This window comes from Camelina sativa, chromosome 11 (assembly GCF_000633955.1).
Source record: "Camelina sativa cultivar DH55 chromosome 11, Cs, whole genome shotgun sequence".
Classification (NCBI taxonomy): domain Eukaryota; kingdom Viridiplantae; phylum Streptophyta; class Magnoliopsida; order Brassicales; family Brassicaceae; genus Camelina; species Camelina sativa.
Window position 1 is genome coordinate 32,274,179 of NC_025695.1, and position 12,893 is coordinate 32,287,071.

The 12,893-nt window shown below is 36.2% G+C and overlaps 1 pseudogene; it reads right to left on the bottom strand.

Annotated features, from left to right (window-relative positions):
* LOC109127385 lies at positions 1,652-10,709 on the bottom strand (annotated as a pseudogene).

Here is a 12,893-nt window from a genome sequence, read left to right on the forward strand (position 1 = left end):
TTACAAAAATATATTTCTTCAAACTTTTAGTTTTAACATATAATATACTTCCTAATGAAAGCATATACCATATAACCTAATTAAAACAAAAAAAAAAGTTTTTCTACTTTTAAAATAAAAATGGAAGCCAAATTAATTTATGATAGACTAATTTAAAAATATAAAATATGTTCTAATATATTTAAATGATCACATTGTATTCAATAATCATATATATTGTATTAAAGACACAACTCAGATAAAATTAAATTATATTTAATATTCTATAAGTTACAGTTTGACTGTCTTTAAAACGCATATGTACTAAAAGAAAATAAAAATAACATAATTGCTTAATCACCCCATGAAATAATAGAAAACTATAGTTTCACAAAATAATTTAGTGATAATGCTAGATCTTAGCTACGTATTCTCTAAATTTTATACATTAGAAAAATCAATACAAACTCAATTGATCTCTCTAACGTATCGATAGCCTCAAACAGAGAGATAGAGATACCCATTAATGGTGGCTCTATGGTCTAGCGATTCTCTCTGAAAAAGGTGAAAACCTTTATTTGTCAACTCCTTTAAGGTCAGCTTTTAATAGAGTTTGAGAGCAAAAGAGGTTTCGCGAAATGATTTTCTCTGTATTATTTAATCGTAACAAACTGTACATGTATGTATTATATACAGTAAACCAACCTAAACCGATTCCTAATAAACCGGAAATCAATCTAATAAACTTAACCAATATATACAATCTAATACCCTCCCTCAAGATGGAGACGAGTAGATATTGAGGACTCCCATCTTGCCAATATTTGCATTGAAGAGAGCCGGAGGTAAAGCTTTTGACATATTGCAGACAAATTAAGAAAAACTTGAATTATACATATTTGTCTTTATTTAATGAGTAATTAATCATTCAAATTTAATAAAAAGAGGTTTGACTTAAGGGTAAAATAAGAGATTTGATATCGAAAATCATATTAGAAATATAAAGTGAAATTTTTTGTGAAACAAATAAAAAAAATATAGAATGACACTCTTTATGAAAAAGATGGAGTATTATTTTTTTTAGTAAAGTCTAGTTTAATTTGTGTTTTATTTGAAGTTTGTTTTCTCGAATTTGCATGTTTCACCATTTTTTTAAAATTTGGAGGGAATGAAACTAAAATAATGTTTTTAGTTTATTTTAACGATTTGAAACTTAAACTTAGAATTTAAATTGTATTTCATTTGAAGTTGAGGGAATGAAACTAAAATAATGTTTTTAGTTTATTTTAACGATTTTAGTTTATTTTAACTAAAATAATGTTTTTAGTTTATTTTAACACCACAAACTTGTTACCAATTGTTTTTGTTGGTACGCTGAAAGGGGTTGGTTCACTCTTTTTGCAATTTGTTCTTTAAAAGGTTTCACCGAAAATTAAGTATATTTGAGACTTGCGTGATGTTAAAATTGTATACATATATACGGTTGAGGGTTATGGTACGGTTTTATTATAATTCAAAATAAAATTGCTTGCATATTTTGCACTTGAAAAAGTAAACTTGCAGAAAGGAAAAAAAAGTTCGAGGCTTCTTTAATTAAGAATAAAACCATAAAACTAAAAATAACACTGTTGTACACCAGATTCAATAAACAAAAAAAAAAAAAGTAAGACAATCATGAAACTACAAAAAAGGTTAAATGTTTTAAAAGTTTAAATAGAATGTGGTCGAGGAATATATGAAAATCTCCTACTATTTTATAATACTTACTTGTAGCAACTGAAGAAAGACTTCCGTTGTCTTTAATATCGTCCGTCGATAATCCGTACATAATTCTTCTAATATGGAAGCATCCAGAGCCACAATATATCGGTCCGTGGATTCCCGCAACTCCACGTCCCAAATACTAATTTTAACGTATAAACAGAGAGTAAACATCGGTCAATAAATGACATTGAAGTGATCAAAAGTTCAAGTAAGAAATGTGAAAGGAGAGAGATTGCACCGATTGTAGGACGGAGAATTCGTTGGCGTAAGAATCATAGAACTCTTGAGGAAATTGAACAAAAGCACAATGGTTTGAATTCTTTGCGTTTTGTAAAAACACACACATTGCTTGTCGCACCACATCTGCTTCGTTGGCATACATGTCACAGTCTACGGTCAACATGTATGGTGCATTTGTCATCAACCCTGACACTCTTAACTGTTCAAATATTAAGCTCATAACATTTTTGATTATTATAACAAAAAGCAATAGATATATAGTCGTTAATAGTAATACTACTTCAATTGAATTTATAGACATAAATATGGAATTTAATTTATATTCGAACGCTATACTGTTATTGAGATATAAGTATAGTAGTAGTCTAGTAGTTCTCATAATAATCAAACGTACGTATGCTTGATGAATACTAATCTATATCTCAACCAATTAATATTGTAACTATGACACGCCGCCACGCCGGTCACAACTTATGTACTTACTTTGAAACTAAAGAGAGAGTAGATAAAAAAAAAAGAGATGTCTGAGTAAATCACTAGCTAACCAGAAAGTTCATGGCTCCAGTTTTGTAATGAGGAAGGCAATTTGGTCTTTTCTCTCTTGAAATGTATACAAGATGAGGGACTTCTTTCTCGTCTCCCACACCTGCCTTGTTCTCCCATACCACCTTCACATATAGGCACATAAAACAGGATTGCAATCATTCTAAATGTCTAGACATTTAAAAAAGAAAAATAAAAGTTTTGGCATATAGTTTCCTTGAATATAATAATACGAATACCTTAACTATAGTTGAATGATCATTTGGTTTTGTGTTTGAGAAAGCATCAAAATCATCATCTGCATCCAACCATTGGGAATCTCCTGTGGCATCTTCAACTTTTCGGCATAACTTCTCGTACTCTCTCTATATATTCAATATTCATACAAAATAAAGCAGAATAAATAAAAATTTCCAATATATAACATGAAAACATCATATACATAATATTAAATTAGAAATAGTTAGGTCAGTTTTTCTTTTTATGAACTTGTAAATATAGAGAAACAAAGAGATGAAAATGAAAAGCAAAAACCTGTTGTTTCTATTAAAATTGGAAAATGGAAACAAATGAAAAAGAGAAAAACGTAATTAATCAGAATGGTGACTTAATTTTTATGAACATAATCATGCATCGGTTCAGATGTATTTCATCCTTTTACTTGTTTTATCTCAACTCAAATTAAACTAGGCAAGGAGTGTTTCCGGTTGGACTGGCTGAACAGCCAGCTTGAGTTTGTTTTCAAAAATCAGCACCTTCTATTTTAAGCAACCCCTAACGCCAACTAAACAGTCATTACCTTCGTAATTTCCCAGTCTTTAATGAATACTGAATCATCTTACGTCCAAAGGGTTAAAGAAATTTCTAAAAGGAGCTCTAACTCTAACGTTGTATTTCTTGCAGAAGGGAACCCAAATCTTGGCGAACTTTGAAGCTTCCCTAAGTGAGAAGAAAGTGTGAGGTGAACATCCATCGTCTGATACATCACACGCTAGTTTATTCGCTGGATAATTCAAAGCTAACAGCGAAAGCACAGTGTTCACAACAATAATTGGCGGCTCCCTAACCGGATCTGCCGTGGGAACGAACATATCTACTCAAGGAAGGTCATGAACCCTGAAATTCAAAAGTTTGTAGGCATATTAAATAAAATGAGGAAGATATATCAAGATAACTACTACATAGATTTAGATAATACTACATCTTTCACCAAGCGTCGATAGCTCAATTGGTAAAGACTCTCTGGCAAAGTCTAGAGGTCGTTGGTTCGAGGAACGGCGCTTGGGAGGGGACCATATAAAATGCTCTGGTCCCTGACCCGAGAAGATGTATGGGCCTAGGCCCGGAACCTCTTAGTAATTCAAAAAAAAAAAAATACTACATCTTAGCTTCTCTAGTCCTTATCACATTAGGATTTGGTTCTATCTCTATCTCTACATCTACATGAATACACAAGCTTTCTACAAACTATCTCATGGTATCAGAGTTCTCTAAATTCTAAATTTTTTTTTCAAAAGCTTCTTCTACGTTCTACAACTATGGCTACCACTCCCGAAAGCGGTCTTATTCCTCCAGCTCTTCCTGCGTCTACCTCTGCATCAACGGAGACATCTCCTTACTCTCTTCATCCATCAGACAACCCTGGTGCTCTTATCACCTATGTTCTCCTTCATGGAGATAGCTACTCTGAATGGGCAACAGAGCTTTCTAATTCGTTGCAGGCTAAACAAAAACTTGGATTCATTAATGGATCTTTTGTTAAGCATGCTGCGGATCCAGATCTTTCCTGTTGGCTAGCAACCAACTCAATGATTGTTGGGTGGATCCATACGTCCATCGACCCCAAGATTCGTTCCACGGTGACCTTTGTTCCTGAAGCACACAAGCTTTGGGATAATCTACAACGCCGCTTCTCTGTCAAAAGTGGTGTCCGCATCCACCAACTCCGCGATGAAATCAACAATTGTCGTCAAAACGGCCAAACAGTTCAAGATTTTTTTGGTCGCCTTACCAAACTTTGGAAAGATCTTGACACTTTGAAGACAACTCGTTCCTGCTCATGTGATGCCTCTTCAGAAATTGAGAAAGAACGTGAAGACATAAGGGTTCATAAGTTTCTTTTTGGCCTTGATGAATCTCGTTTCCGTAAAGTACGTTCCAAGATTATCGATGAAGAACCTTTACCTGACTTCAACACTGTCAACTCACGAGTCATTTGTGAAGAACAACATCTTAACTCTGCTCGCATCACCGAAGTTAAAGCCGAAGCTGTGGGTTTCTCTGTCACCACCGATGGATCCAAATTTGATGAATCTCGTGGTTCTATGGTTACTGCTGCTGCTGCTCGTTCACGTGATCCAAACCGATACTGATCTCACTGCTCTCGCAAGGGACATGACAATTCCGAATGCTTCCTTCTTTATGGTTATCCTGAGTGGTGGCAAGAGCAACAACGTCAAAATGCTTCCTCTGGTTCTGGTCAACGCGGACGTGGTGGTCGTTTCTCTAACTCTGGTCGTGGTCGTGGCAGATCAAATCCATCTCGTGCTATCTCTAACAATGCCACAACTCCATCGAACATAGGATGGAATACCGATCAGATAACTCAACTACTGCAACTACTTCAAATACCTCGTACTACAATCTCCTCTGAAAAGCTGTTCGGTAAAGCAAAATACTCTGATATTATTATTGATACATGAGCCTCTCATCACATGACCGACAATCTATCTCTTCTAAGTGACGTCTTAGACATTCTACCTTCTGCTGTTACTTTCCCGGATGGGAACTCATCTCGGGCTGTGAAATGTGGCAAACTTGTTTTAAGTCGCGGTTACTATCTCCTTGACATCCTTTATGTTCCTGATTTCAATTGCACATTGATATCTTTCTCTCGTTTGCTAAAACAAACTGATTGTATCGCCATATTTACTGATACTTTATGCGTCTTGCAGGACCATTTTACGAAGACCCTGATTGGAACGGGGGAGGAACGTGACATGGCTTATTATTTTACGGGTGTCACTGCTGCAAGAGTACATCGGACTGCTGCTCGTCAAATCTCTCCTTCAGAACTTTGGCACTGACGTCTAGGACACCCTTCTTCTCGTGTTTTATCTTCTTTACCGGTTTTCCCTGATTTGTCTTTTGCTTCACACAATCACACTTGTGAAATTTGTTTCCGTGCTAAACAAACATGTGAGATTTTTAATAATAGTACGACCAAAGCGTGTTCTTCTTTTTCACTAATACACTGTGATGTTTGGGGACCATATCGGATTCCCTCTTCATGTGGTGCACAATATTTTCTCACTGTCCTTGATGACTACTCCCGCGCTGTGTGGACATATTTGATGTTAGAAAAATCAGAGGTGGCTCAATTACTTAAGAACTTTGTGGCTTATGGTGAACGACAGTTTGGTACTCGTATCAAGACAGTTCGCACGGATAATGGTAGTGAATTCATGGTCTTATCCTCGTATTTTAGAGAACAAGGAATTGTGCATCAAACTTCTTGTGTGGATACACCACAACAACACGGTCGAGTCGAGAGGAAACATCGACATATACTTAACGTTGCTCGAGCATGTCTTTTTCAAGCTCGTCTTCCTCTCACTTTATGGGGAGAAAACATTCTCACTGCAACTCATCTAATAAACTAAACTCCTACTCAAGTTCTTCAGGGAAAGTCACCTTATGAAGTCTTGTTCAACACTCCACCTGATTATACTCAATTACGCGTCTTTGGTTGCCTCTACTTTGCACACCGTCGCTCCCGGGATAAAGACAAGTTCGGAGACAGAAGCCGGCGCTACATTTTTGTTGGTTACCCTTACGGAAAAAGGTGTGACATCTCTACGACATTGACAACAATGAGTTTTTCACTAGTAGAGATGTTATCTTCTCCGAGGATGTGTTCCCTGGTGTTGACGATGCTGACTACGTTACACCACCAATGAACTCTTGTGATCCAATGGTTGATGATTGGTTACTCCCTAATCCATCTGCACCTCCTCCACCCTTGACGGTTATTCTTCCCTCATCCTCGTCAGATCAGATTGACACAACTTCATCAGATATTCCTGCTCCTGATTCTCCGCCTCCGTCTTCACCTCCTGCAACTCCTGCACTTCCTGCAGATCCTCCTGCTAGTCCGACTCCTTCTTCTCCGGGTCTCCCTGAACTACTTGGTAAAGGGCATCGCCAGAAACTGCCCTCTGTTTTGTTACGAGATTATGTGACTCACTCTGTTCTTCTAAATAATAAACCCAGTCCGCTTCTCTCCTCGACTGAACTCGTTTCTTCGTTAACGGCCTCAGGTACAACTCCTTACCCTATTGCTGATTTTGACATTGACTCTCGTTTCTCTCCGTCACACCGTGTGTTCATGGCCGCAGTCTTACTCTCCGATGAGCCAAAGTTTTATAAGGATGCTCGAAATTAAAAATCTGGTGTGATGCAATGTCTAAAGAAATCAATGCTCTTGACATAAATAACACATGGGGTATTACAGACCTTCCTCCTGGCAAGAAAGCACTAGGCAACAAATGGATTTACAAGAACAAGTTTCGATCTGATGGCTCTTTGGAACGTCATAAGGCTCGTTTGGTGGTACTTGGTAACAATCAGCAAGAGGGTGTCGATTATAAAGAAACATTTTCTCCTGTTATCATGCTCAAGACAATACGTTTTCTGCTACGTCTTGCTGCTGCAAAGAATTGGGAGGTTCATCAGATGGATGTACACAATGCTTTTCTACATGATGATCTAACAGAGGAAGTCTACATGAAGCTTCCTCAAGGGTACTCTTGTTCTGATCCGTCAAAAGTGTGTCGTCTCAAGAAATCCTTATATGGCCTTCGTCAAGCTCTGCGATGTTGGTTCTATAAACTTTCCAAAGCTCTCCGCGAGTTTGGTTTCTCCCAGAAGTATGCAGATTATTCTATATTTTCTAAGGTTTGGGAAAATGTTTGCATTCATATCTTGGTGTATGTTGATGACTTTGTCATTGCGTGCAATGATCCTACGGCTCTTCAGCAGTTTAAAGATTATCTCCACAAGTGTTTCCAAATGAAAGACCTAGGCAAACTTAAATACTTTCTTGGCATTGAAGTGGCGCGTAGTGAGGCTGGTTTCTTTCTCTCGCAGCGAAAGTATGCCTTGGATATTATTGCAGAAACTGGTCTCTTAGGCTGCAAGCCTGCTCCAACACCTGTTGAACAGAATCATGGTCTTGTTGTTGCCACTGGTCCTTCCGCTGATGTTCCTCAATACCGTCGTCTCGTGGGTCGTCTCATCTACCTTGCTAACACTCGTCCTAAACTTGGCTACATTATTCAGCTCTTAGCATCGTTTATGCACAAACCGCTTCAAGCTCATTGGGAGGCTGCTCTTCATGTTGTTCGATACCTAAAGGGTTGTCCTGGTCAAGGAATTTTGCTAAGCTCAAGTCCTAATCTACGTGTCTCTGCCTTTTGTGACTATGACTACTCTGCTTGTCCACTTACTCGACGTTCTCGTAGTTCTTACATTGTTTTTATTGGTGACTCGCCGATCCATTGGAAGACAAAGAAGCAGAAAACAGTCTCTCGTTCTTCTGCAGAGGCAGAGTATCACGCTATGTCCGACACCCTGTGTGAGCTCAAATGGTTTTGGGAGCTCGCCGAATCTCTATGTGTCTCTCATCTCGGGCCTATGCGTTTGTTTAGTGATAGCAAGTCGGCCATTCATATCGCCTCCAATCCAGTCTTTCACGAAGGGACAAAGCATATTGAGTCCGACTGTCATCAGGTTCGGGATGCTGTGCTGGATAAGCTCATTGTCTTGGAACATGTCTCGTCTCGAACTCAGCTTGCAGATATACTGACAAAGCCCCTACCGGGACCCCATTTTGATGACTTGCTTTCCAAGCTGGGTATTCGCAATCTCACACTTCCAGCTTGCGGGAGGGTATCAAGATAACTACTACATAGATTTAGATAATACTACATCTTTTTACATCTTATCTATTTAGCTTCTCTAGTCCTTATCACATTAGGATTTGGTTCTATCTCTATCTCTATATCTCTACTTGTATTAATACTATTCTACATCTACATGAATACACAAGCTTTCTACAAACTATTTCAAAATAACATAGAATTATAGAAATGAGTGTTGTTTCTTATATGTTAACTCAAATCACTTCAAATGTTTGACTGAATACATCTATCTAAGAGTTAGGTAGAAAAAAGTTAGGACTTTACACAAAATTTAACAAGTTAAAGAAATTAATATATCTTAGAAACCCTATGTATATTGTCCTATTATTACCATAAGATAATACAGTAATCATTATTAATTTTCAAATTAACAACTTACAGATGATTTAATTGTTTATTAGGAGATATCCCGTGCTTAAAGCACGGATCAACATTTTTTAAAAAAAAATAAAAAAAAATAATAAAAGTTATTGTTATATTTTCTTAAGAAATTATTTTTTTTGAAATAATATTTATTTTTAATTGTTCTATAAATCTATATATGTTTTTTTGAATACTAATTATTTTAAAATATTATAGTATTTTATTTTTAACGTATATTATAGTTTTATATTGTTTGTTTGTTGTATTTGCATTATTATTTTGTGAAATATGAAGTAGTAATTTTAATATTATAATTTAAAAAAATAAAATTTATTAATTTATCAGCTATATAAATTTAGTTTTACCAACCCGGCAATATGAAAATTAAAATCACACATTTGTTTTCATTGATCGAGTGATATATCTTTGTTTTTAAAAATTCAAATCTCAACATATGCAGAAAAAAAAACTGCATTTTATTAATCAAAAGTATTATATTAAAATTCCAAACAATTTGTAAATAAAATAAAATAAAGATGATAGGAAAATCATAGTTTGAAATTTTCGAAATTTTGTTATTAAAAATAATTATATTGTCTACTTGGATATAAAATCTTAGTTTTTGAAATTCTGATTTGTTTATATTTAAAAAAAAAATATTTTGTAATTTTTTTCCATAATTTATTAGAGAGAGAAAATATGTTTTTAACTAATAATTATTTAAAATCAAGCATGGCAATGTAAACTTAAATTGAAAAAATTTTATCCATATTTAAAAAAAATCTAAGCAGTTAATTTTTTATTTTTTATTTATTTTCAATTACAAATTAGTTTTGATTTGAATATATTTCTTTTACTTTAATAGATTTTTATATATTTGATCTGTCAGCGTTTTTATTTTTTAATTAATTATATTTATTTAATTAATTCATTAATTAATCTTAATTAAGTTTTTCTAATGACAATTAAATGTAATATTTTACACATTTTAAGGTTAGTTTCATATTTGTACTTCTCAAGTAATACAGTAGGATTCTCTTGTAACTGAATTTTTCTTTGAGCTAATCTTCAATGTTTTTTTCTTTGTATTGAATATGTGCGCTCCAACTATGGTTACTATCGTCCTCAACGTTTATCATCAACAACAGAAAGTCAATTATAAATCTCTTAATTTCATAATAATATTATTTCATCAGAGTAGTCTAATTGGATATTCACATCCACTCCATTGCAGTTCTTGAGATTATTAATCATAAATTAAAGTTGACTAACAATGTTCTTATAAGTGCACTCAATTAAGTTCCTTGATATTGCATTTCTGAACGAATTTTGAAGTATAAACAAAATTTATTTTTGATTGCTAAACATTAATTGTTTAAGACGAGACTGTAAAATATTCAAAACATGTAAGTCCTTGATTTTATTTATCTGATTGAAATGATATGGACCATTTGAATAATATGAATTTATAGGGTTTTAAATGTATAGCTTCATTATTTGTAAATAAAATGGTACCTTTCATCAAGTCTATTTGGATAGGGTTTATCTTCAGCAGGACTCCATTTTATGCAGGTAATAATCAGCCATATGAATGAGAAAATAGATTCACAGAGGAAAGCCACAAGCCAAACATTGTCGTTTTGGCTCATATGTAAGATTCGGTATAAGAGAAGAGGAAAGAGAAGGCCAAGTATCGTGAGATCCACAGTTCTCAAAATATAGCTTTTGTGTGAGATCTTTTCGCTAAGAGGAAGGAGAGATGAGATTGAATCCGCCATTAGAGGAGCTTGCTTGTGAGCTTTAATTTCTTACGCGCTGTTTATGGATATGAATGTCAGAATGTGTGTTTATGTGATGTGTACTAGTGTGCTGAGAAATATATACACACTATTATAGAATTTGATTTGTACACAGATTTGAAGTTGAATCCATTACAATCAATATTTGTAGATATACCTAACTAAATTAGAGTAGATATGAATTACCAACAATGAAATAAGTCATACTGATCTAGCTTAGTCTTAATGGAAAAAGTGAATCGTTATGGTTTTGGCCAGCCCACTCTATTCTCTATCTCTCTTAATTAGTTTGGTAAATCTAAGATTAGGTGATCATCTTTATCGGGACTTCTTAACAATTTTTCTTAGGTTTATTCTGATTAAAAATAAATCAGAAATGCCAATATTACTAAGAATGACTTCTTAGCTAAGGGGTTTAAGAAATCTTATCAAAAGGTGGTAAGGAGATTATGATTAAATCGGTGGCTTTGGCACTTCCCACGCATGTGATGTCCTGCTACAAATTGCCGCAAGAGTTGACATCTAAATTAACGAGTGCTATTTCCACTTTTTGGTGGAAATCCAACGATAAGGCTCATGGTTTACATTGGGTGGCTTGGGATAAACTATGTAAGGATAAGTGTGATGGGGGTCTAGGTTTCAGAGCCTTGGAACAATTTAATGATGCTATGTTAGCAAAACAGTATTGGCGTTTAATTCAACACCCGACGTCATTAATGGCGAGGGTTTTGAAAGGCCGATATTTTAGCAATAAACACCCGCTTATGGCCAAAAAACCTTCTAATCCCTCCTTTGCCTGGAGGAGTATTTTTTCAACGAAAGATTTAGTGGAATATGGAGCGCGATGGGCGGTAGGTTCGGGTAGTTCTATTTCGGTTTGGAGAGATCCATGGATTCCGGATATTAGACCACGTCCTGCCAATGGTCGGGGACGACTCTGGTTACCGAGCTTGATGGTGAACCACTTAATTAATCCTGTCACGAAGGATTGGCACTTGCCTACTCTAGAAGAGTTTCTGGATCCGGGGGATATACCGATTATTCGGCGTATGTCGGTCAGTAAGGTCCAGCAACGGGATCGGTTAGTATGGCATTTTACCAAGTCAGGGAAGTATACGGTTAAATCAGGTTATAGATTAGCCAGAGAACTGATGACGGAAGTCGAATACGGACCAACATGTATGGCCCTCAGGGCCCAGGTGTGGAAGCTGGATGTTCCCCCAAAGGTCCAACATTTTTTCTGGCAGATTGCGTCGGGCACCCTCCCAGTGCTCGAACGACTTGCGTATAGGGGTATCCGGTGTGATACACTCTGCAAACGGTGTGGGGCTGCACCAGAAACTATCAATCATGCTCTCTTTGAGTGCCCTCGCTCGCTCGATGTTTGGGAGTTGTCCCTAGTTTCGTTAGTCCCCGATGGCTTTCCATTTGCTTCAATTTATGCAAATTTAGACTTTATTTTTTGGCGGGCAGCCTCTCAGTCGGGGGATTCGGATGTAGCTAATCGTCTTCCTTGGATACTTTGGACATTATGGAAAGATAGGAATAAAAAAGTTTTTCAGGGGTTACAGGCCGAGCCGACGGAAATTCTACACCAGGCGAATAATGATAAATTACTATGGGAAGAAGCAAAATCCTATTCGGATAGGTATTTGCATACTACGCCTCTGGTGGAGGATAGGGGAGCGTTTCCTCGATGTCAGATTGATGGTTCTTGGAAAGGGTCAGATGCTATGCAGGGTCTAGGATGGTGGTGTTGTAGTGATGATGATGCGACTCTCCTTTTGGGAGCACGGAGTCAGAGATGCGGTCCTACATCCTTACATGCAGAGCTACAAGCCTTGATTTGGGCTATGGAGTCACTCTTGGCGGCTGGAGTTGGATGTCAAAGCTTTGAGACAGACTGTGCAGAATTGGTGGCGATGGTGCAGACGCCTGACGATTGGCCATCTTTTTCGAACCTGTTAGAGGAGTTTCTTGTGCTCAGACCATGCTTTTCCTCGTTCTCCCTGATCAGGATCTCTAGAGAGCTCAATGTAAGGGCAGATTGTCTAGCCCGTTCTTCAAGATTGCTTTCCTCTGAAATTTCCTTTGTAAACTCTTTTCCTCCGGTTTGGGCAACCAATCTTGGAGTTATTTTTTAATTTGATTAATGTTTGGTTGAAAAAAAAAAAAAAATCTTAAGAAGCGTCGACGTGCTCAATAATAATTGGGTGTAATTTTT